General features: G+C 43.3%; 1 protein-coding gene across 1 annotated transcript in view; it reads right to left on the bottom strand.

Annotated features, from left to right (window-relative positions):
* The window catches only part of LOC120915602 (opioid-binding protein/cell adhesion molecule homolog), a 491,565-nt gene that overhangs the window by 369,858 nt on the left and 95,219 nt on the right, over positions 1-26,488 (bottom strand). The gene's annotated exons all lie outside the window — the stretch shown is intronic.

Here is a 26,488-nt window from a genome sequence, read left to right as displayed (position 1 = left end):
GCTTTATTCCAAGGCCAACATGGCCAACATCAATATGACACACAGTAGAGAAAAGGGTTGATGAGTAGGAAGAACTTGTAGCATCAGGCCTTGGATATCAGAAGCATAGAGAGCAAGCCTGCTCTTAGCACAGACGATTCAAAACATCGCCACCCTCGCCAGGGTGGGTAAGTGCCCCCTGGACAGGCAATAAACTTGAACCTGACAGCCGAAGGGTCACTTGCAATAATCAAATCACTGGGAGGAAACAATGCCTCTGCCACAGGCTTAGTAAAATTTCTCAGTATAGTCAAAGCGTAAGGATAACGAATCCTCCCAGTAAGTCCTATTCTGTAGGTTCACCTACTGACAGCAAAAAGGGGTACCTGTCATGTGGCGTGGTGACCGGATCCCCGGTGGTTCGTCCAGGCCTCGCAAACAACGTCTGTACTTAGGTTCTCCCGAGCCAATCCCCCACCGTTCAGCTCCCAGCTTAGGATCTGGAACCCAGCAAGCCGCTGGGGTCCCTCTCTTCATCAAAAGAAGGCTCCGCGAGGTGCATAGCTTCAGCCAGGCAGGCCATGAGGACTGGGCCTGTGGATGCGCGCACCCCTAAGGTGGATCCCGCACCTGGGTCTCGGGCCCCGCAGAGAACAACCAAAAAATGGCGGGTGCCACAGATATATATCCACCGCCAGCACGCCCAAAGAGGGAAAAAAAAACCCTGATTGGCTGCTGGGGTGAATGGTTCTGTCAGAAACCCTTAGAGCCAACTGTCGCCCAGGGGTGGCAACGCACCCCTGGACACACAGACTGACCCACGAGGCAGTTCCGAACTGGCAACAGCACAAACTAACAATTAGTGAATGGGAGCAACTGAAATCTCCCATTCCCCACTAACTTTAGCATAACGCCCCACTAACTTTACAGGGGGGGCGCTACAGATATGAATAGTAGACCTGCAACCCTTAGATCCCCACTTCAGCATTCTGGGGGCAATCTCCAACCTGCAGCTCTCAGTTCCCCACCTACCATTCTAGAGGCAAGTTCCCAAGAATTCCTACAGTACAGATATTGAAATTCTGCTGGCAATCAATTTTATGGCATGGTATCACAGTAATCTCTCAATACTGCCATACAGTGCACTGCTATTGACTGACCATTTGCACCCTCTATAAATAATAGTTTTCATGTGTAGCCACCACTTACACAAAATCTTGTACGAAAGAAGGGCAAAGATTTGTGCTGGGAGGGGTAAGCATGCAGATTAGTGCTGGATTTTTTTGGGGAGGGATAGTGGAGAAAGTAGGGGACAGTATTTTCTAGACAGTATAATGCTTCCTGCATTCTTTTTGTTTTGTACTCCTAACCCCCACTGTGCATCACACACTCCAGTTCCCCGCATTCTGTGCATTGCACACTCCTGTCCCCTGTATTGTGTGCATTGCACACTCCTGTTCCCCACATTCTGTGTATTACACACTCCTGTCCCCCACATTCTGTGCATTACACACTCCTGTCCCCAGCATTCTGTGCATTACACACTCCTGTCCCCCGCATTCTGTGCATTACACACTCCTGCCCCCTGCATTCTGTGCATTACACACTCCTGCCCCCTGCATTCTGTGCATTACACACTCCTGCCCCCTGCATTCTGTGCATTACACACTCCTGTCCCCCGCATTCTGTGCATTGCACACTCCTGTCTTCTGCATTGTGTACATTACATACTCCTGTCCCCTGTTCTGCGTGTGTCATGCACTGATAAACCCGGGGCCGACTGCATTGCACATCTATGACCTCTGCACTTTGCCTTACAGACTCCTGCATTATATACACTATATTGTACATTCCAAACTTCTCACCAAAGTGTTCTTTGTCTCAACAGCTGCTGGTTGCTAAGCAGTCCCTGGATATTGTAAGCTCTTTTTTTAAGGTAGGCTTGGAAAAAAGTATTGTCTCTCTGTCTATTTTAACCATTTTAATCAGGTTTAACCCCCTTCCCGACCAGGCCATTTTATGTGAAACGGCACTGCGTTATTTTAACTGACAATTGCGCGGTCGTACGACACTGTACCCAAATAAAATTGATGTTCTTTTTTCCCCACAAATAGAACTTTATTTTTGTGGCATTTGATCACCTCTACGGTTTTTATATTTTGCACTATAAACAAATTTGAAAAAAAAAACATTCTTTTTTACTTTCTGCTGAAAAACATACCCAATTAAAAAAATGTAAAAAATCGAATTTCTTCATCAGTTAAGGCCAATTTGTTACATTTTTTTTGTAAAACAAATCCCAAAAAGCATATATTGATTGGTGTCAGGGCCCAGTCATTGTACGTCTGCTCTTTAAGAAGGCTGTTGCAGGCGCGCATGCCCCATGTCCCCAGAGCCGATTTGCATGGCCGGTGGCCACAATGTCCGCCGGCAACCCATGATCGCTCCTGACAGAGACTGAACAGGGATCTGTCAATGTAAACAGACAGATCCCCATTCTGTTAGGGAAGTAGAGAGATATCTGCTGTTTCTCTCTCTACTCCCTGTCAGTCCCATCCCCCACATTTAGAAACACCACCCTAGGACACATCTAACCCCTTGATCGCCCCTTAGTGTTAATCCCTTCCCTGCCAGTGACATTTATACAGTAATCAGTGGCTATTTTTAGCTCTGATCGCTGTATAAATGTCAATGGCCCCAAAAAAGTGTCAAAAGTGTCCGATCTGTACGCCGCAATGTTGCAGTCCGGCTAAAAATTGCAGAGCACCGACCATGAGTAGTTGGAGCAGTGCGCTAGCAGGACAGTAAAGAAAGTCCTGCTAGCCACATCTTTGGAGCAGTGAAGTCTGCAGAGGCACTTTGCGGTGGTTTTTAACCCTTTCTCGGCCGCTAGCAGAGTGTAAAACCGCCCGCTAGTGGTCGAATAGCACAGCGAAATTGGCGGTAAAGCGCTGCTTTACCGACGATGCTGCCCTCACCCCAGTGTAAAAGGTGCCTTACTGTCACTATGTCCTGTATAGATTGTTTGCTGAATTTGGCATGGGGACACATTGGATGCCTTTAGCTGCCATTTTGCTTTTGCCAGGCGTCCAATGTGTTTCTGTGCCTAGGACCGCAGTACCCAGAAGAGCCTTGGCGGCGTATAGTTAGACTTGCCATGTTAAGTATGGCTGTCGTTACCGCGTCAAAATTTGATATTTTTTTTTTTTGCATAAGTCGTCCGTGAATCGGGATGGACGTAATTCACGTCTAAGTTTAAAAAATGACGTCGTTGCAACGTCATTTAGCACAATGCACGGCGGGAAATATAGAAATGGAGCATGCGTAGTTCATTCGGCACGGCGCAAAATCTTTAAGGATTCGAAATTACGCCAGGTAAGGTACGGCGGCGTAGCGTATCTCTGATACGCTGCGCCGATCTATTTCTATTTGGATCTGGCCCTCTGTCTTTAATGTGAATTAGACAGGGTCAATTTATTTTTATTTATTTTTTTGCAGGCTAACTGGTAGGTGTGCTGGGAAATTTTTGTCTGTGATCAAGTTTTAAGCCCACATGCAGTTATTACAAAAGTGCAGGATGCCACCTAATTGTTTTCATCTAGGAGCCCAAGGCCAAAAGGTGCCCCAGGAAAAAAAATTGTATGATTATAACATCAGAGGCGTCCCTAGGGGGGGGCCAGAGGGGGCCCTGACCCCCCCAACATCATGCTGTGCCCCACCATGTGCCCCCCCCAAAAAAAAAAAAATTTTTATTTTTTTTTGCAATTTTTGTATTTTGCTCCCCGAGAGGGAGAGCGTCCCCAGTCAGCTCTGCGGGGGATTCCTCCCCCTCCCTGTGCTCGCCGACACTGCATAATGCGAGCGCTCACACAACCAGATATTCTAGCCTGGACCGTGTTTAAGTGTGTGCACTGCAGACTGCAGTACACTGTAATCACTGAACTACATTATCTCCATCCCTTCTCTCCCCCCATCTGTCTCCCTCCCCCTCTCCTGTTCTTTCAAAACATTCACAATTTACTTTCACTTTCAGTTAGGCAGATAATATACGGTGCAAATTTCTTTCCTGCATCCACAGGGTGCAGGAAAGAAACTTGCATGATTCCCCCATCAACAGACAGTGGTGACAGGGGAATATCCCTCCTGCCCAGCAATTGTATTCTCCCGGCAAACAGTGATTATCACCAGTGGCTATACAGCAACCACTAGTGATAATTATAAGAGAATCTGCTCATTAATGGTTCAAATCTTAGTAAGTTCCTGCTGAACCAGCTGAGATTTAAACTGTCTATGGCAGGTCTTAGCTCTTAGGCAGCCCATACATTGATTAGCACTGTGGAGTGTCGGCTTCCTGGCGGGATCGGGCATGTGGGATTTCAAACACATCCGAGCCCATCTCTATTGGTTGTAGACAGTTGAGCTCCCTGCAGGTTGCTTAGCAGCAGTGGAGCTTCTCTGACATGCTGATCGGGATGCAATCCAGGTGATGCTCTTAGTCAAATCCTAGTCATAAATATCAGAGATTTTATTGATCAAAGCCCACACTTTACAGGCATAGAGCCCACATGGCTGCTGAACATATGGTTGATTATATTTATGTGGTTGTACTCTTGATGCTAATAAATACTGTGTTTATTAGATCTGACTGGGAGCATCACCTGGATCACATGCCGATCAGCATGTCAACAGAGAAGGTTATACAGCATTACTGCTGCTAGGTGACCAGCTGGGGGCTCAGCTCTCTATAACCAATAGTGCCAGCCTTCCCCTGCATGCACCCATAATGTCACCAGCACTAGGTCCTAATAGACAGCCGCCGCTGCCAAGGAGACAGACACCAGACCAGCGCTGTAAATAGCAGGGACAGGACAACTGGGGATCCCCACTGTGGCAGAACACCAGGGCCCGGTGGCAAGACAACCTTTGCAACCCTGATAGTTCTCCCACTGCTTTGGACCCTTATATTTTCTTGGTGTGCTGGTGACATTAATCTCTTGTTTTCTGCCACCCTGGGGGGCCCCAGTATAGTAGGAAGGGAGCTCACTGCAGAACATGTGAAAGGGCCCATAGTGGGATCGTAGTAAAGGGACCCAGGATATAGATATATATATATAATTGCATTTTATAGTTGGCCCCCCTACTTTTGTCCCTGTCCCCCCATGTGCCCCCCCTAAATATGAAAGCTGGAGACGCCACTGTATAACATTATGGCTGATCCTTGAAGGAAACAATGTTAGCTCCTGGGACAAATAGTCAGCTCTCCAGTGTTATGCCGCATACACACCATCACTTTATGTGATGAAAAAAAACGACACTTTCTGTGAAGTAAAAAATGACGTTTTTGAAACTTCAATTTTCAAAGACGAAGTTGCCTACACACCATCGTTTTTCTCACAATGTTCTTGCAAAGTGAGGTTACGTTCCACCACGTTTTACCATTGAAGCTTGCTTCATAAGTAGCTTCTAGGCATGCGTGGATGAAAAAACGTCTTAGAAAACGACGTTTTTTGCTACACACGGTCAATTTCTGTGAAGTAAAAAGTGCACTTTTGAAAAACGACACATAAAATTGAAGCATGCTTGAATTTTTTTTGGTCGTTTTTTACAAGACATAAAATGACGTTTTCCCCCACACACAGTCAATTAAAGTGACGTTTTTGAAAACGTCATTTTTTTCCATCACATAAAGTGATGGTGTGTACGCGGCATTACAGTATGAGTGTGCATTATATATTACCAAAATTGTAGGTGTCATCAGAGCTTTAGATCCCGCAGTAAATTCTTCAATTTGTACCACATCAAACTCTCTGTTCTGTTCAGCAGTGGCAATGTGATTGTGTTTCCACTCCGGGCCACCGCCCCATTATCTATGCCTTCTGTCAGATAATATCCTTCTCTGTCTAGCCACAGCTGCAGACGGGCATCCCAGGAGGGCATGCATTCCAAGGTTACTTCTAGAGACAAATGCATTATTTACCTGTGTAGAGGCCCCTCGGGGTGTCCCTGTCCATTCTTCTTCAAATCAAACTAATGTCCGCAGGCAAAAACCATCCTGTACCGAATTCAGCTGCTGGCAACTTCTACCCCACTGCCATTTTTCCCAGAGGAGAGCACGGGAGTCATTCCACCTGCTCAAAGTATTAACTGCAATATCATCTGGCTCTCAGTTTATCAGTGCCCGGGTGACCCTGCTCTCACCCTGGCCATTACCCAAATGATCTCGCTTTCACCATGAAAAACCCCCAAGTGACCTGTCTCTTACCATGAATATCAACAAAGTGACCCCACTCTCAACCTGAACAATGCGCAGGTGACCCCGTTCTCACCCTGAAACAACACCCAAAGCTCTCTCCCTGAACATCACCTAGGTCCACCTACCCATATGCTAATCTATCACAATGTTCAGTGTGAACACCATCCTGTATGACAACAGATCACAATATTTGGTGTGTACATGCAGTTCCCAGAGTTACAAACACTGGGCCAGATTCACAATCAGCGGGCGCAACGTAACTTTTCTGATTTAAGTTACACCGCCGCAAATTACACAAGTTAGTGCCCGATCCACAAAGCACTTACCTGGAAATTTGCGGCGGTGTATCCTAAATCAGTCCGGCGCAAGGCGGGCCAATTCAAATGGGGTGAGTCCCATTTAAATTAGGCGCACTCCCAACGTGCTTTGCGTGAAGTTACGTTGCGCCGAGTTTTGTGAATCGCGACGGGTAAAAAAGAGTTGCGGCGGGAAAAATAAAAGATTTGAAAAAAATTCAAAACCGACGCGGGAACGACGGGTATACTTTTGCATGGTAGAGTACCTTTACACTTTTGTAAAGGTACCCTGTCTTTGCGACAGCAAACTAACACTTACGGCGACTTAACGAAGGGAAAAAGCTTTGTGGATCTCCGTAAGTGCTAATTTGCATACCTGACGCTGGTTTACGACGAAAACTCCCCCCAGCGGCGGCCGCGGTACTGCATCCTAAGATCCGACAGTGTAAGTCCATTACACCTGTCGGATCTTAGGGCTAGCTATGCGTAACTGAGTCTATGAATCAGCCGCATAGTTAGAAACAGAGATACGCCGGCGTATCAGTAGATACGCCGTCGTATCTCTTTTGTGAATCTGGCCCACAGACTTACAAACAACACCTACTTACACACAGGGGGAGACAACTGGAAGTGAGAGAAAATCTACCCCTAGGAAGGGTCATTCACTCCTGTAAGGCTACTTTCGCACTAAGACGCTTTTTAGGCGTTTCTGTGCTAAAAATAGTTCCTGTAAATCGCCTGAAAAGTGTCTCTCAAGCCTCCCCAGTGTGAAAGCCAGAGTGCTTACACACTGGGGCGGTGAGCTTGCAGGACCTAAAAAAATCTGCGTAAAGATACGACGGCGCAGATTTGAAATTACGGCGGCGTATCTGCAGATACGCCGCCGTATCTGCTTGCTGAATCTAGCCCCAGATCTTCATAGGTTCATAGCAGCAGTCAGAGCTTATGGATGGATGCAATATTCCTGCTGGTTTTCCGGTTAAGCATATACATTGGGATGTATCAGCTTGGCTAGAATTTGTGATGAACAACAGGATAGAAGGGAAAAGATAGCCTTCCATTTCTTGTTGTTTTCGTGAATGGTGTCAACCACAAACTCTAATGCCGCGTACACACGATCATTTTTCGGCATGAAAAAAAACGACGTTTTTAAAAACGTATTTTAAAATGATCTTGTGTGGGTTTCACATAGTTTTTCGGCTTATGAAAAACGACAAAAAATAATCCGAACATGCTGCATTTTTTAACGTCGTTTTAAAAAAATTTGTTTTTCGGGTTGTAAAAAATTATCGTGTGTGGGCTAAAACGACGTTTTAAACCCGTGCATGCTCGTTCAGGTAAAACTACCGTTCATAATGGAGTAAGCAAATTCATCATGCTGTAACAGACAGAAAAGCGCCAATCGTCTTTTACTAACACGGAATCAGCTAAAGCAGACCAAAGGCGAATAGAACTTTCCCTTAAGAGTACGGTCGTAAGTGTTGTACGTCACCGCGCTTTGTTCATCATTTTTCAAAAACGATGGTGTGTGGGCAACGTCGTTTTTAATGATGAAGTTGGAAAAACTTTGTTTTTTGGACATGCTGAAAAACAACGTTTTTTTTTTTCATGCCGAAAAATGATCGTGTGTACGCGGCATAACACAACTGTTTGAGAAGTAATAGGGACCAGCACTTAAAGAGTTACTTGTTGCCTCATCCCCAGAAATATCTGATGATGCAGTGCTGGGTTTGTATAGAAATGATTGACCAATTAAGTCTCTCTGCTGCTTTACAATGTTGCCGTATGTTTACCATAAAGAGAAACTGGAAAAAAACATCCAACGTTCTACTGCCAAACCGTCGGCTTCAGTGCACAGCAATTGAATGAAGAATCCATATTAACTCTTCATTTAGCACTGGCATGATTAGTAATCTCCGACTCCTCCATTCCAGGGGACTGATCCGTCATCATTGTTTAACATCATTATTTTCACAAAATTCCAGTGCTCCCTCAGAATCCATGACCCTTCAGCATCGAACCTACCATCTCTAGTGGTGTCCATCTTCTATATTTGCCAATGTCCACCCTCTATCTTTGCCAATGTCTACCTGCCATCTCTGCCCATGTCCACCCAACATCTCTAGCAGTGTCCAACCACCATCTTCACCATGTCTATCGCCATCTCCGCCACTTTCCTCCAACCTCCATCTCTAGCAGTGTCCACACACCATCTCTACCAGTGTCCATCCTTTAACTCCGCAATTGTCCAACTTTAATTTCTAGAAGTGTTCACTCACCATGTACACCTGCCAGCAGCACTAGTGTCCACCCCTCATCTCTGCCAGTGTCCACCTTCCAATTCCATTAGTGTCCATCCCTGTTTATGCCAGTGGCCGCCCTCCCTCTTCACCATCATCTACCCCTGCTCTCTGCAAGCATGAACCCTCCTCTACCAGTAATGACCAATAGGTAGATTCAGGTACGTTTGCGTAACTTTGCGGCGGCGTAGCTTAAGGAATTTAAGCTACGCTGCCGTAAGTTAGCGAGGCAAGTACATGATTCACAATGTACTTGCCTGCTAAGTTACGTCGGCGTAGCCTGAATCGGCGGGGGTAAGGGCGCCTAATTCAAATGTGTTTTAGGGGGGCGTGTTTTATGTTAATGGCGCTTGACCTCACGTTTTTTAAGTTTTTTTTTAACTGCGCATGCGCCGGGCGCCTACATTTCCCAGTGTGCATTGCGGCTAAGTACGCCGTACGGGCCTATTGATTTCGACGTGGACGTAAACTACGTAAATCCCGGTTCACGGACGACTTACGCAAACGACATAAAAAATTCGAATTTCGACGTGGGAACGGTGGCCATATTTGACATTACTATTCCAACTAGGGCTAAGCTCTAACTTTACGCGGCCTATCTCTTACGTAAACAGCGTAAAAGTACTGCATCGGCCGGGCGTACGTTCGTGAATCGGCGTATCTCCTCATTTACATATTCTACGCCGACCCCAATGGAAGCGCCACCTAGCGGCCATCCAAAAAATTGCAATCTAAGATAGGACGGCGCAAGCCGTCGTATCTTAGATATGTTTAAGCATATCTCTGTTTGAGCATACGCTTAAACATAAGTCGGCGTAGATTCTGAGTTAGGTCGGCTTATCTACTGATAAGCCGGCCTAACTCTTACTGAATCTACCTACATGTATACAAAGAGGCGGTGACTGTCATTGCTTGACATATCCTAACATATTTGCTTGTCCGTTCATGACAATTGATAAAGATACATTATAAACAATCAAAAATGTTCCAGCACACTTACCAGCTAGCCTGCAAAAAATAAATAATGAACTAGTCCTGTCTAACAGTGTGTGTCAAAGACAGAAGGCCTCGTCAAGGCTTCTCTCTATACTGTGGTCCTAACTCTATCGTTTTCAGATTCTCCAAACTGGAGCGCACATAGCATTGGATAAATTGAGGACAGGTTTGCCTGGAGGGGGCCCACTCCTCCTTATTGGTGCAGGGACGCATTGGACACCCAGCAAAAGCACAATGGCAGCTAAAAGCATCAAATGCATCCCCACACACAATTTAGACAGTTTAGCCTTACTGCAAAAGCTAATTATGGATTGGGGTGGGTCCCACTTATCTGTACAGCTTGATATAGATACGCCTCTCCTTGTGGCATGAAAGTCTGATTCAGATTTCATTATAATAATAATGTCATGAGACAAAAAATAGAAAGTGTAGATTCTGCTTCTTTTCACTTATTTTCAGAAACATTTTTAACATCAGTCATGATCCAGCCTATGAAAAAAGTAAAAAAACGTATCCATTGTCAACCTGTAAAATCACTATATTACATTTCCACATTGAATTTCAAAATATTTCTAGCATACTCCTATTAATATGAACAGTATTGAAGTTTGTAAGCTCACTTTGTGAAGATCCCTACACATTTACTTACTTAGGCCCAGATTCACGTAGGAGATACGACGGCATATCTCCAGATACGCCGTCGTATCTCTGAGTCTGAGGCGTCGTATCTTGGCGCCTGATTCAAAGAATCAGATACGCCAGAATTTTTCTCAGATACAACCAGCGTAAGTCGCCTACGCCGTCGTATCTTAACTGCATATTTACTCTGCCCGCTAGGGGCGTGTACGCTGATTTATGCCTAAAATATGTAAATCAGCTAGATACGCCAATTCACGAACGTACGCCCGGCCGTCGCATTACAGATACGCCATTTACGTTAGGCTTTTTCCGGCGTAAAGTTACCCCTGCTATATGGGGCGCAGCCAATGTTAAGTATGGACGTCGGGCCAGCGTCGAATTTTCCGTCGATTACGTCGTTTGCGTAAGTCGTTCGCGAATAGGGCTGTGCGTCATTTACGTTCACGTCGAAAGCATTGGCTTTTTGCAGGTTAATTTGGAGCATGCGCACTGGGATACTTTCAAAAAGCATCATTTACGTAGGGGCACACTACATTAGCATAAAACACGCCCACATGTTCCATATTTGAATTAGGCAGGCTTACGCCGGCCTATTTACGCTACGCCGCCGCAAGTTTGCTTTGAAAATACTGCACTTGCCTGTCAAAGTTGCGGAGGCGTATCGTAAATAGGATACGTTATGCCTGCTCACAAATACGCGCTCCCTACGTGAATCTGGGCCTTAGTATATTAATTTTACTTCCTTACATTGTTATGTGACACAATTTACAGAATACATACAGAATACTTTATTAATCCCAAAGGGAAATTGGGAAATTGTTACGACACAGACACACTCAACAAAGACAACACAAGGCCACAACAACAGACCGAACAAGATGCAAAAACACAACAAAAGCACTAACAATAGCCATTAACACCAAATTATAAAATTTTAACTATACTACAAATAAAACATCCATACAATTAAAATACAACATAGAATAAATAACACAGATTAAAATTACAGGCAAACTACCAAATAATACACCACTTTCTCTAACACCACCCCAGATAATAACCAACACAATACCACACCACATACTATAAAAACAACACAAAATCCTAATCATAAACCAGAATTAAATCTTCACCTCCAGCCCTCACAGACAAAAATGATATATCTTGATCTTCACGGACAAAAATAATTTCTTGTGTCGCTCTGTGGTGTATTGTGGTTGTGACAATCTGTTACTGATGGTACTCCGCAGACTGACCAGCGTATTGTGGAGTGGGTGGGAGCAGTTGTCCAAGATAGAACGTAACTTGAACAACATTCTCCTCTCCAACACTGTTGTAAAAGACTCCAATCTCAATCCAACAACATCACTGGCCTTGCCAATCAGTTTGTTGAGTCTGTTGGTGTCGGACACCCTAAGCCTGCTTCTCCAGCATGCCACTGCATACAGGAGAGAGCTGGTCACATAAGACTCATAAAACTTCTTTAGCATGGTCCGCCAAATGTTAAAGGACCTCTGACTTCTCAAAAAGTAGAGGCGGCTCTTGCCCTTCCTATAAAGCACCTCAGTGTTCTTACGCCAGTCCAGCTTATTATCTATGTGCACCCTCAGATACTTGTGACTCGCTACTACCTCTACATCCACTCCTCGGATAGGAATTGGGGTCACTGGTGACTTTCTCTTTCTGAAATCCACAACCAACGCCTTTGTCTTTGTCACATTTAGATACAGATGATTAATAGACATGTACACATGTGAAATATTTTATTTCGGAATTTCGTTTTCGTCTGAAAAATACATTTATTTAGTTACTCCTAAAATTTTCTTTTATCTTGTTCCATTAAAAAATGCATTCGTCCGAAATTAATCAAGGTCAGATCTATCATTGAAGGCTCATGGTGTCTGTCAAATGTTTTAAGAAGATTAGACGGAGCAGCAAAACTGTACGACGCCGCAATCGTACATTTCCGGTCGAATGTTCCGCCTACAAGCTATAGAAGAATTTAAATGTTGTATGACACTAGTAATAATTACATTTATAAATTATTATTACTAGTCAACCAACATTCAAATTCTTCTATAGCCTATGGGCGGAGCATTTGACCGGAAATGTACGATTGCGGCGTCGTACAGATTAGCTGCTTGAATCTTCTTAGAACTTTCGACAGACACCATAAGCCTTCAATGACAGATTTGACGTTTGTATGTTTTTCGCTGCTTCCTCGAATCTTCGTCGTTCATGTCGAATGGTCTACCCCAACACTGTCTCTATAATGTTGAATCTTTTCTCTATATGTCGAATCTTTCCTCTCTATGTAGAATAATCTTGGACTAATAGAGTTAAGGCTGGGCACATTCGACCACAGGTTCGATACACACAGATTGCTATTGTCAGCGTCATGTCGAATCTCCTATCTATATCGAACTGTTGTAGCAACGAAAACGAAAATAAAGCATTTTTTTATGTCGGATGTTTCGGATTTCGGATTCTGCGCGTTAGTTTTAGTTTGTTAAAACGATAACGAAAATACCCGAAATTCGGACGAAAATGCATTCAGACGAAAACGAATGCACATGTCTACTGATTAACCTCACACCATGTGACAAAGTTCTCCACCACAATCTTATACTCAGTCTCTTCCCCATCCCTGATATATCCCACTACCGCAGACTAATCAGAAAACTTCTGAAGATGGCAAGACTCTGGTAGCTAAAATCAGTGGTGTAGACAGTAAAATGAAGTGAGAGAGAACTGTCCCCTGTGGAAACCCAATATTGCTGATCACCCTATCTGACACACAGTCTTGCAAACGCATATACTGCTGGTCTTCCTGTCAAGTAGTCTACAATCCAAGACACAAGGAAAACATCAACCTATATTGCTGCTATCTTCTGACCCAAAAGATCCAGCCTGATAGTATCAAAAGCACTGGAGAAGTAAAAAAACATGACTCTCACAGTGCTGGTTGACTTATCCAGATGTGCATACATGCAATTTACCATGAAAATTATAGCATCCTCAACCCCCAGTCTTGGCTTGTATGCAAACCATGGGTCGTAACTGATATAAAACAAGTCTCTCCACTGGTCTATAATCCTTTGAGCCACAAGGATGTGGTATCTTTTGCACAGGGACAATACAGGACATCTTCCACAACACAGGAACCTTTCGTAGACTCAGGCTCAAGTTAAAAACATGTTGAAGAACACTCCCCAGCTGGCCTACATATGCACTAAGCACCCTCGGTCTAACTCCATCAGGGCCTGCTGATTTTACTGCTCTAAGTCTCCTCAACTGTCTACTCACCTGGTCAGATGTAAAAGTCATTGATGCACTTTCCCATAAAGGAGAAGTAGAGTTGTTCTTATAAAAAGAACAACCAGTAAAAGTATCAAATAGGGGTGAATCAGAACACACATTAAAGAAGGAAGGACATCTAGTATGAGAAGAGGAATGTACTTTCCGCAACTCTACTCTCCTACAGCTTTGTGTTGAATCTGAGGGGCCTCCGAATCAAAATTATTAAAAAATGGTTCAGTTAATTTGCCCTCTACACATCACCCCTAGTCCCTCCACCAACCTGCTTCAGACCTGTAATGGTTCTCATGCCACTCTAGACCAATCTCACTCTGTTTTGCTGGAGTTTCCACTTCAGATTTCTCCTATATTTCAAAGCCTTTTCAAGTCAGTCAGTATAAGAATTACTGCTTAAAGGGTATAAGATACCATGGGACATGTAGTCCTTAGAAATGTAAAATAAACAGCAGTGGAGAAGCCGCAAAGCATGCAGGGAAATTGGGAAGTTATGGAAAGAGACAGCCAGCACTTGCAACATGAAAGAAGATTTTTCAGTAAGCTTATATTGGATTATCAAAAATAACTATTGTTTGCAACGCTATTACAGTGCTGATGTTGCGCCTTCCAACACAATGTTATAAAATGAAAGTGTATGCTGTTATCATAGAAGTTATTTAATTAAAAATCTCAGTTCTGCTCCACGTTCATAGATTTTTCATGTCTTGTATTCAGGTGCATCGTGTTATTGTTTTGTAGCATGCCGACATCTAGGTGCAGTTTTGAGCCATTATACCTTATTTACTATGTGATTTTGGCATCTTCCCCCTTCCTGTTTGCTACAGTGCCTTGAAAAAGTATTAATACCCCTTGAACTTTTTCACATTTTGTCACGTTACAAAAAAAACATAAACGTATTTTATTGGGATTTTATTTGATAGACCAACACAAATTGGCACATAATTGTGAAGTGGAAGGAAAATACTAAATGTTTTTTACATTTTTTTTATAAATAAATATGTGAAAAGTGTGGCATGCATTTGTATTCATCCCCTTTACTCCGATACCCCTAAATAAAATTTAGTGGAACCACTTGCCTTCAGGATTTACCTGAGTATGTGGAAACTTTCAAGGGGTATGAATACTTTTTCAAGACACAGTATAGTAGTTAGTTTAGTCCTAGCTAGGGCCTCCCAATTTTTTCCATGTTATCTCAGTCAGTGTTAGCTATTTGCAGTGACGAGGCTCAAAAAAGCACATCTTTTTAAACTTCGAATACTGGAAAAAACATCCTCTGTACTGCAATAAGCTAAAGTAAAATAGTGTTGGGTTCAACTTCTGTCTTATTGAAGAGATAAGCTGCCCATGGATGCTGCCAAATCAGCAGGTGACCATACTGTCTGGAAAGACTGGGTCTAAGGCGGTATGTCGACGCATAAAAGAGCATTTGAAACAGAGCAATCTACATAAGCGTTTTAGCAATTCAATGTCAGGTAAGGCCATGCCTGCCCAGCAGGAATCCACACAGCAATGTGCGTTCTCCCTGATTCTAGCTGATGCATTTGAATTTCAAATTATTGCAAACTAGGTGTAAATTCTTAATTAGCACCTAAGACAGATGTGTGCAATTCAATCTTCAGAAAAACCTGAAAAAAGTTAATAACTCCCAACCCATGCAGCACACAATCATTAAACCATCTGTAAAAGCCTGGCAGTGCTAAAAGACATCAAGCATGCTAGCTTTATAATAAAAAATGGGGGAGTTATTATTATTTTGATCTATCTGCGGTGCTACTGGTTCTGGTTGGAACAATTAAGCCTAGTACACACGGGCCGAATCCGAATGTCAATAAAAACCGACCGACATTCTCCCCTTATGTATGGCAGCCGGTCTGACAGAAGCCAGACATTTTTCAAACAGCTCATAAGCCGTTGATTCCCCCAAACGCTGGTGTTTCTCTGGCTTACTGATTCTACCGGTTGCGCCCTGGGAAATGTAGGCGCCCGGCGCATGCGCAGTGTATAAAAACGTCAAAAAACGTGAGGTCAAGCCTCATTTCCATACAACACGCCCCCCTCCAAGCAATTTGAATTAGGCGCCCTTACGCCCGCCGTGTTTACACTATGCCGCCCTAAGTAAGGAGGTAAGTGCTTACTGAATCATGTACTTTCCTCTCTTACTTAAGGCGGCGTAGTGTAAACACACTAGGCTACGCCGTCCTTAAGTTTAGGCGCCCCTACCTGAATCTACCCAATATTCTTTATTTCCTGAATTTACTAACTGCTCTCTAAATGCTGCTACAGATTTCCCATTGGTGACATTTTATTGTATCCTTCCTGGTTGTTTTAGGATCACCACATACAGTATATGGAGTTGGGGGGCAAAGGGACTTTAACAGTGCTGTACAAGTAATAATGAGAAACAAAAATGTAAAACATGTTTTACAAACTTTGCAACAACAGGGACCAAGTGTCAAAATCACCACATTTGCCCCTTCAGAAAAAGTGGTCCCTGTTGTTGTTACAATAACTTTGTTCATATATTCTGCTTCTTTGTGTTTGTTGCTTAATTGGTCTTTTTTCATTTTTGTATAGTATCTTGCAATACTTGCTTCTGCTCGTATGTCCCCTGACGAAGCGAATACGCGAAACAAGTCGGGATTATACGCAAACTTCCAAACCCAATCGATCTAGCCAGAGACTTGCCTGCTATGACCATCCAGCTGCTGTTTTAGCTATTGTGCTATAGCTGTCATTTAGTTTTTTTTTTTAATTTTGATCTTTATTAAAGTTTGTAAAAAAAAATAAAAAGATTTACATTTTTGTTTCTCATTATTACTTGAACAGCACCGTTAAAGTCCCCTTGCCCCCCAACTCCATATACTACGATTTTGGGATGAGGTGTTCCAACCTTAAATCAGACTCAACTTCCCTTAGAAACAACATACAGTAGTTGATGCCACCATGACTTTAATTTTATAAAACCAAGTATATCTACACAAGACGCCATTAACTGCCACATCATGCTTCATAAGCAAGACAATCAAAACAAAAATTAAGGATTTACATTCTATATCTGCACACCCAAGCCAGAGCTTAAGCTGGCACACAACATACGTAGCACACCCTCCATACACTGCAGATTGCTGTATTCCCCTGCTGATGTCACAATCCAGAGATGCTCGAAGTGTCATTTTCCAGCCAGGCAGAGGAGAATGAGGCGTCTCATTGAATCAGTTCATCTGTCAGTCTGCTGCGGACAGAAACTGGAAAAGGCTAATCGCCCCCCTCCTTTTTCCCCTAACATGGGATAAAAAAACCTCTACAACTGATCATCGGGGCCCCTTTCTGGCCCTCATGTGAACTCAGATGATTTCACACTTTTGTAGAACATGACGGGGCTTCTTCTTCAATTTTTTCAGCTGTCAGGTTAACAAGCAATTAAATCTGAGTCAGGAGGATTGTGGGGGAGGAGAAAATGGACGGAACACATTGAACCTTCTCTACAGATTACCTAAAGAGGAGGCAAAATCAGGACACTGTGGTGCCTGTTATCTAGAATCTTCTCTGTTCTGTCTTTTCATCCTAAGGTTTCCTCTGTCCCCTTTTATCCTGCAATCTCTTCCTACCCTCTATTCTATGGTTCTCTCTCTCTATCCTGTGGTCCACCATCTCCATTCCAAAGTTTTCATGCCAATTTCCCTTCGTCGTGGTATTCTCTCCCCTTTCCATCATTTGGTCTCCTCTAACTCTCCATCCTGCAGTTCCCTTTCTTCCTTCTATGTGGTCTCCTCTCCCACCTTCACCATGCCGTCTCCTATCTCTTCTCTGTCATGTATTCTCAGTCTCCTCTCTCTCTTATGTGGTGTCCTTTCCCTCCTCAGTCATGCAGTCTCCTTCCCTATGTCATAACATGGTGTACTTTCTTCTCTTTCTTTTGCATCATGTGATGTCCACTCTCTACTCCACCCTTTGGTCAACTCTTCTCTTAAATCCGGTGGTCGTCTTTCCTCCTTTAACCTGCAGTCCTCTATAACTTTCTATCCAGTGGTTTCCTCTCCAATTTCCATAATTTTTTTTCTTCTTTTCCATCCTGCTCTCTCTTCTTTCCAGAAATTATGTAGTCTTCACTCCCTCCACCATCCTGTAGTCTCTTCTCCAGCTCTGTCCTTTGGTCTCCTCTTTCTTTTTTTTTTTTTTTTTTTTTCTTTACCACCTCAGCTAGTACCAAGTTCAAGAGACCAGCTCATGATTTGATGCTTCTTACGTCTCTATTTGTGGGTTGCATCATATGTGGTATATATTTCTGCAATATTGTTATTATTTTTTTTTTTTTTAACTATGGTCAGGTGTACACAAAATAGATATCACCTCCCCGCTAGGGTAATAAGGCCTTGATCGTGGCACTTCGTGCCACTACCCCCCAGCCAGGATGGTTTCGGCACTTCGGCAGTGACCAGTTAAAACATTTCCCCCCCCCCCCCTCCCCTCATGGCTCCCAGGAATCTCGCTCTTTTTATCCAGAATAATATAAGATTGGATTCTTTAGAGAAAAAGAAAATAATATGTGAATAGGATTTGGAGATGACTATCGAAGTGATAAGTGTTGTTATGGTCTGTTTAAGTAGACCCTATTTCTAATGACCCCTAACCCTCTCTGCATAACTCCATGTTTTTTTGTATTCCTTCCATTTTTTCCATTTCTCCCTAAACTCCCTGTGCGTCTCTGAAAGGCGATCCTTAAGCTCTTCTAACCTAAACGTTTCCTCGACGGCGTCTATCCAATTCCAGATGTGAGGACTTTCGGTCTCCTGCCACTTTTTTGGTATGAGTCTCTTGGCTGCATTTAACAAGTGGGGGAGTAAGGACTGCTTGTAGTTTTTAACCCCCTCTTGGCTACAGTGGAAGAGCACTACCCAGGGGTCCTTCTTTAGCTCATTACCAGTGATGACCTTTATTTGACTTAATATTGTGTCCCAATAAGTTTGAATTTTCGGACATTGCCACCATAAATGGGCCATCGTACCTCTTTCTAAGCATCCCCGCCAGCACTCTGCAGTCTGTTCTACTTTAAATTTATTAGCTTTATCCGGGGTGATATACCACCCTGAGATACACTTATAATTTGCTTCGGCGGTTCGTATGTCTATTGCTGATGAGTGGGTTAATTGCATAATCCTCTGAAAAGTGTTTGTCCCTCTCGGAATTCCGAGCTCCCTTTCCCATTTTTCCAGAAATGGTGCTTCTCTCCGTGAACCTATCTTAACCAGTATCCCGTATAGTTTGGTGATGGTGCCCTTCGAATTTTTAGATTTACATATCTTCTCAAGTGGGGTCAGCTCCTCCTTCGTCCGTAATGGGTGATGGAGGTGCTGCGCAAAGTGGTGCAGCTGGGAATAATGCCACCTATCAAGATTCCAGTAATCCGTTCTAGATTCCAAATCATCATAGGACATTATATCGCCGTCTTTTACAATATCCCCCAGGTGAACAGTGTCCCCCCTAATCCAATTTCCACCAATTTTATATTCCCCTGGTGCGAAATAAGCATTTTCTTTCAGATTCATTAAAGGGGAATTAAATTTCCCGTCTAATTGTGACTGCGTCCTATCCCACATTTGTAACGTATCTCGTGTTATGTCGTGCAATTTGTGATCAAGTGCTCTATAGTGTGCAGGAATCCAAATAATATTATTCAAGTGTTTACTTGTTTGTGCTCGTTCGATTTGCACCCATCTTTTGTCTGTCCTACCCCGGGCCCATTCTACCGCTCGAGACAGAACCGCCGCCTTGTGGTAGCTTTTAATATCCGGGACTGCCAGACCGCCGAGTAACTTTCCCTGTTTAAGGATAGAGAGGGATATTCTATGCTTTTTATTTTTCCAAACATAGTTTAGTAAAAGGGAGTTCAGGATTCTCAGGAATTGCTGAGGAAGAGCGATTGGGATTAATAAAAATTTATATAGTATTTTTGGGACTATTACCATCTTCAACATGTTGATACGTCCAATCCATGATATAGGTTTATTTACCGTTTTTTTTAGTTCGTTTTTAATCTCGTTTAATAGGGGTACATAATTTATTTTATACATCTTCTGCACCGTGTTGGCTAGTTTAATACCTAGATACTTCAGTTCTTTAGTCCAGGGGAACGCACAGATTTCCTTGACCAGGCCCACCTCTCTTTTATTGAGGTTAATGTTCAAAATTTCTGATTTGATTACATTGATTTTGAAGTTTGAAATAGCGCCATATTGTTGCAGTACTTTGGAAAGCTTTGGGATGGATTTAACCGGGTTGGTTACATAGAATAAAATATCGTCTGCGAAGGCAGACAATTTGTGTTCCTCCTCTTCTACTCTGACCCCCTTGATATCTGGGTCTTTTCGGATAGTAGCCAATAGAGGCTCTAAGGATAGGATGAAAAGAAGGGGGGACAGGGGGCACCCCTGTCTTGTCCCATTTTTCATCTCGAAAGGCTCCGATAACATTCCATTGATTTTAATTTTTGCGGTGGGGTGGTGGTAGAGTGTTTTAATCCAGCGGGCCATCCTGTTCCCTATTCCCATGATGGTAAGGGTCTTCATCATGAGCCCACAGTCTACCCTGTCGAACGCTTTTTCGGCATCCACCGACAGGAATAGACCTGGGGGCGCATTCTGCCTTATGGTCTGAAGCAGGAGGATTGCCCTTAAACTATTGACTTTGCCCTCTCTGTTGGGTACAAAACCTACCTGATCGGGGTGCACCAAAAAGTGCATAACCCCTTTCAGGCGCTCCGCAAGGATTTTAGCAAAAAGCTTAATGTCGATATTTAGCAGGGAGATTGGTCTGTATCCCGAACAGATTGAACGATCTTTCCCCTCTTTCAAAATAATTGCAACCGTGGCGGCTATTGCTTCATTGCTAGTCTCAAATTCGGACCCTAACCCGTTGAAATATTTACACAGCCTCGGTATCAAAATATCACTAAATCTTTTATAGTACATGACAGAGAAGCCGTCCGGGCCAGGACTCTTTCCACCCGTCGTATTATTCAGGGCGTTTTTTATTTCTTCTTCAGTTATAGGACAGTCCATGTTAAGACTTTCTATCTCCTCTAGTCTGGGTAGTCCTGCTTTGTCAAGGAAATCTCGGGTCTTAGCCTCTCTTTCCCCTGCCTGCCAGCCTGGGTGTTTTATTGTGTATAATTCCTCGTAATAATTTTTAAATATATCCGCGATATCTCTGGTTGAATAAGCGAAATTTCCATCTTTCCTTTTGATTTTTTCGATGTAATTTCTAGTTTTCTTTTTTTGGGCCATTTTAGCTAGAAGCTTGCTGGGTTTATTGCCCCAGATATACCTCTCTCTCGCAATACAATTAAGTTTGTTCCTTGCTTCTTGCTCCATAATCTCCTTAAGTGCGTCTCTTTTTAAAATTAAATTGTGGTAGGTTTCTTTGGAGCCCTGTGCTTTATGTTTCCGTTCTAAGGTCTCTATGTCTTTAATCAAGGTATTAATTTTGCATTTTCTCTCTTTTTTTTTTTTTGCGGCCTCAGCAATTAGAATTCCTCTAATGTATGCTTTATGTGTCTCCCAGAGGGTGGCACTAGATATCCCCTCTGTATCATTAATAAGGAAATATTGTTTTAGTTCTGCTTCTACCCCAATTGCCCCCCCTTCATCCCGGATCAAGTTGTCATCTAAGCGCCATACAGGCCGTTGACTCTTTTGTATAGATGATTTAATTTTCATGGTTATTGGGGCATGGTCTGACACAGTCATGATTCCAATGTCCGTCTCTATGATAGAGTCCAGCAACCTATGATCAACCAAGATGTAGTCAATTCTAGAGTACGTTCCGTGGGGGGGAGAGTAAAATGTATAATTGTGTACATTAGGATGGAGAATCCTCCAAGCGTCCACCAGTTGACTATCGTGGATCTTGTGCTTTATTTTTTGTAACTGAGCATTTGTTGTCTCCCTCCCACGGGACGTACTATCTTCCATCGGGTTAATAGCAAAATTTAAATCACCCATCAGAACGATGTGGCCTTCTGAGAAATTTTTCAACTTCCCCAGGATTTTACCTAGGTATTGGGTTGAGTGTACATTTGGGGCATAGATGTTTGCTAGAGTATAAACTGTGTTGTCTAGTTTTCCTTTTAAAAATAAGAATCTCCCTTCAGGGTCTGTCATCCTTGCCTCCAAAGTGAACCCAAGCTCTCTTGTGAACCCAATAGCTACTCCCCTTGAACGTTTGGAGATGGCGTCTCCATAGAACCAAGTAGGGTACCTAGGCGAGTATAGCTTGATGTTTGAGTCTAAGGTCAAGTGAGTTTCCTGAATATAAACTATGTCCGCTCTATATTGTTCTATCTCGGCTAAGACCTTCAATCTTTTAACGGCTGAATTTAGTCCCTTCACGTTGTAAGATAATAATTTTACTTCTGCCATTTCCTATTACTAAAACATTTCCTCCAGCTTTCTGAGAGATCCCCTGGGAGCCAAGTTCCCTATTCCCTCCCCTTTCTGAGAGAGGGGAGTGCCCTCTCCCCTTCCTGAACCCGGATCCCAAGGTATGCTTCACCTGACAGAACCCCCCTTCCCTGTACGAGCACCGTCAGCATTTATAGCGAAGTGACCTGTAATCAACTAGCCATTGATGTGGTGGAGAAATTTATGTAGAGGGAAGTTGTAACTTGGTTAGTAAGTTGTCAACTAAATACTTGAGTTGTTGGGAGGTTATTCTGATATCATGCTATCTCATATGGCATTCTAACATGAGCAATAAGAAGACATAGGCAGTGATGGCATACAGCAGTTCTTACCGATCCCTCAGTTTGCAGATTGACCCGGTTGCTCAATTTGCCTATACAGGCTACTTCCGCGATACAGTGTATGTAACAAGCATGGATATTACCTGTGTGCTGTTCAAGGTTTATGGTAGCCGGGAGAGGTGTCGGGATCCGCGGGGGGGCCAAAAGCCAGGAGCACCCACCAAGATCTGCAGCTCCCGTTCCTTCCTCCCTATACCGCTCGGTCCGTTATCTCCTTCGGGGGGGCGGGGGGGGAAGGAGGAGAGGGGGATCCCGATTGAGCAGCGGGGGAGAGCAGTTCGGACGATCGGTGGACTAACGGCTCAGCAGACTCCTACTCTGCGTCGTAGCCTCTGCAGCTGGTACATCCTCAGATCTTCCGGCATCGTCCATCCACCAGGTCAGGTCCGTGGCGCGGGCTGCTCCTCCCTCGGCGTGCGTGCCTCACGTGCACCACGTCATCCTCTGCCCGCTATGGTTTCCATTGTGGTCTCCTCTTTCACTGAGTCTCCTCACCACCTCTATCCTGTGGTCACCTCTTCCTCCTCCATCCTGTAGTATCCCCCCCCATCATGTAGTCTCTTCTCACCCTCCATACTGTAGTCTCTTTTCCCCAAACATTGTGATTCCCACACCCCCTCCCCTACTATTCTGCAGTTTTGTCTCCACCTTCCATCTTTTATTCTCCCTCCATTGCTCCATTTTGTGGTCTCCTCACCTCTTTATCCTGTGGTCTCCTCTCATCCTCCATTCTGTGGTCCCATGTTCCCCCCTTCATCATGCGGGCTCCTGTCCCCCCTTCATCATGTGGTTTTCTCTCCCTCCTCGCTCATGCAGTCTCTTTTTCCCTCTCCATCATGTGGTGTCCTCTCACTTCTCTGTCCCCTCTAACCCTCCCTCATGTGGTCTCCTTACCCACCTCCATCATGCAATCTGCTCTACCCCTTCATTCTGATATCTCCTCTTTCTCCTCCGTTATACAGTCTTTTTGCCCTTCTTCGTCATGTGATCTCCTCTTTTTCCATCATCATGTGATCAGTTATGCCCCTCCATGATGTGATTTTCCATCATTCAGTAGCATCAGAGAAATTTTCCCCAATGGGGTTTTTAGGCAGCTCAAGTAAAAAATTTGGATGCAATGTGTATAAAAGGTTTTATTTGGGATAACACGTACAAAGAGGGAAAAGGGAAGTAAAATTAAGATATAAGTTGCAACTCATAGCAACTCATATCTTAATTTTACTTCCCTTTCCCCTCTTTGTACGTGTTATCCCACATAAAACCTTTTATACACATTGCATCCCCCAAATTTTTTTACTTGAGCTGCCTAAAAACTGCATTGGGGAAAATTTCTCTGATGCTACTTTTCGGGGTGAGCAGCATTTTCTCTCTACCAGACGTGTTTTGTCCTTTTTTCATATTTTCCATCATTCAGTCTCCTCTCCCTCTTCTGTCATGCAATCTTCTCTCTCCAGACCCTGATCTCTGAAAACAATTCCGTGATTTCTGTTGGTAATAACAGTCCATTGTGTTTTATCAAAGAAGACTTTATTAGAAGTAAACAATACGGCATTCCACAGAACCTGTGTAATTAATATGTGTTTAAAGGGATGAGGTGGCAACCCTACCCCTACAGCCTTACGAGGCATTGGAAAATTCTCTAATATATGAGTTCAGTAGGGATGAGATCGGGGGTGGCAAGCCATTGACCCCATCATTTTTCAAATTTACCACAGCAACTTGTGTTTAACGATAAGGCGTTCCAAGAGCATTACCTATGGTAGTCACCCAAGACTTGTATGAAGGGGAATCAAGGTTTTTTTAAAATTGCAGAATTAATTTTCGGGCATGAAAGAGGGCTTGACTTACTTCTATCCTGGAAAATTCTTACTGCACAACCTCCCTGAGGATACCCAGAGGGCAGCATTAAAAATCCAATGGGGCGTTTACCTGAAACACCATATTAAAGGTGTCTAGCACTCTCTTCCAGAAAGGATGGAGTTTGGGGCAGCGCCAAAGTAAAATAATCAAATCCCCTTGGTCTATCTTACATCTACAGTACATAGTTACATAATCCACCCACCAATCAAAGGCTGGGCTCCCAGACAATCTCCACCCTCCATTGCAGGAGAGTTCTACAGTCAGTCATCATCCCTCCATGGCACCGAAGATCTGCAGAGGAAAGCTATATTGTATGAGATGACTTCAAGAAAATAATGTAGTTCCACATGGCAACTGTGCACCCCTTCCATTCTCATACAGCGTGTATCTAAGTTTTTGTAGCCACGTAAGTGCACTTGCAATATCACGAACAGTATTCAATTGTATCTGAGTTAAAGGAACACTAAAGGTTCATTTTTTATTAGATCAATTGATTGCTGTAAGCTAGAGCATTTAAATATCACTTACCTCGTTTTTCCTTTTGACCTCCAAAATACAGTATTCCAGGCTTGAAAATGCCATTTCCTGTCTCTCCTCTTCTTGCTTTCCACCAGCATCTGAGCTGTTTTGCATGGTGGAAAGCAGAATGTGCTCACCCCCTCCCTATGACTACAGTCCTGCGTGAAGATGCTCTCTTATCCCTCACAGACATGGAGGCTAAGCCTAATGGGAACTGTAGTTCCCATTAGGCCGTGATGTAGCAAGAATGAATGCGCACCGCAAACCAGGAAGTCAGTGAGAATAATGATTCAGGAGTGACGGAGGTGAATAAAACAGCTTGATTTCAACAGGTATCAAACTAGTTACAATGCAAAAATGTACTTTTAACTTTATCAGCTACTGTCAGACTTTAATTTAGGAGGAAAATATTTTTGTCTTTACAACCCCTTTATAATAGCAACATTCCTCTGTCTGGTTCCAGACAGTTTTTCTTTCACAGAAAAAAAGAGAAGCACCAAGACAGGTTTCTGGTGAGTAAATATGTTAGGGTCATTAAGATAAACAGTAAAAAAAAAAAAAGGAGCAACCTGCCCTTCTCTGCACTTGGCAATGAAATTGTAAATATGCATGTAGTTCCAGGCCGGGAGATGCATTTGTCGCATTCCTCTTAATCTCACATCAACCTTGATGAAAGGCTTTATGTGTTTTCATCACACTGAGAGCAATGCAATTCCCTGTTCTTTACACCAAATCCCCCAGCGTGGCACACAGGCAGACTCGGCACATTTACCAACAAAACTTCAAAGTCCCTTTTACACATTTTATCTTCATATTGTGACAGTTTTCAGCACAGAGATCTGAGCTCGGGGAGCAAGCTGGGGGAGATCAGTGTGTGAGGACGGAGAGCCGCTGTTGTGTATCCATTAATAGCAGAGCCACATTTCCCATCAATTCATCATTTTCCAGGTGACTTTGTGTCATCTCTTTTAATGTATCTTTTTTTTTTCTCTTACTTTTATTTTACTGACTTTTTATGCAAACAATGTATTTTTCGACACTTGCTTTCTCTTAATTCCCAAATTTCCACTTTTATAAAGATATGGCAGCTCCTTTGTTCTATTTGTTTTTCCAGAGAAATTCAGCCAATTACTGGGCTCCCTATTCATGAAAAGGTAGAATTATATAAATATAACAGACATGAAAATTTACAAAACAAATGATAATCTATACATTTCTCTCACAGTGCTTATGCACAGGTTCTGAGAGGTCCTATCAACACCACAGAGATTCAAATTGTTCATCACATTTCCACGCATTTGCAGGTCCCAATAGAGTGCACCAAAGGTCACAGCAGATTTAACAATAATGCAGATAATATCCAACAGCAAAACTTGAGTCACCAAATGTACACTCCAAACTGGCAATCAGAACTCTTACAGAAAGGCCACTCAAGAAAATCCCCTAGAGGGGCAACAGATTGTTAAACATAAATTTGCTATGCAGCTTTACTGGCTTCAAAGTACAATATAGTTGCAGGTCAGAATGCTCT

Source organism: Rana temporaria, chromosome 10 (genome assembly GCF_905171775.1).
Source record: "Rana temporaria chromosome 10, aRanTem1.1, whole genome shotgun sequence".
Lineage (NCBI taxonomy): Eukaryota > Metazoa > Chordata > Amphibia > Anura > Ranidae > Rana > Rana temporaria.
The sequence above is the reverse complement of the archived record's forward strand: the minus strand, read 5'-3'. Positions and strand labels throughout refer to the sequence as shown.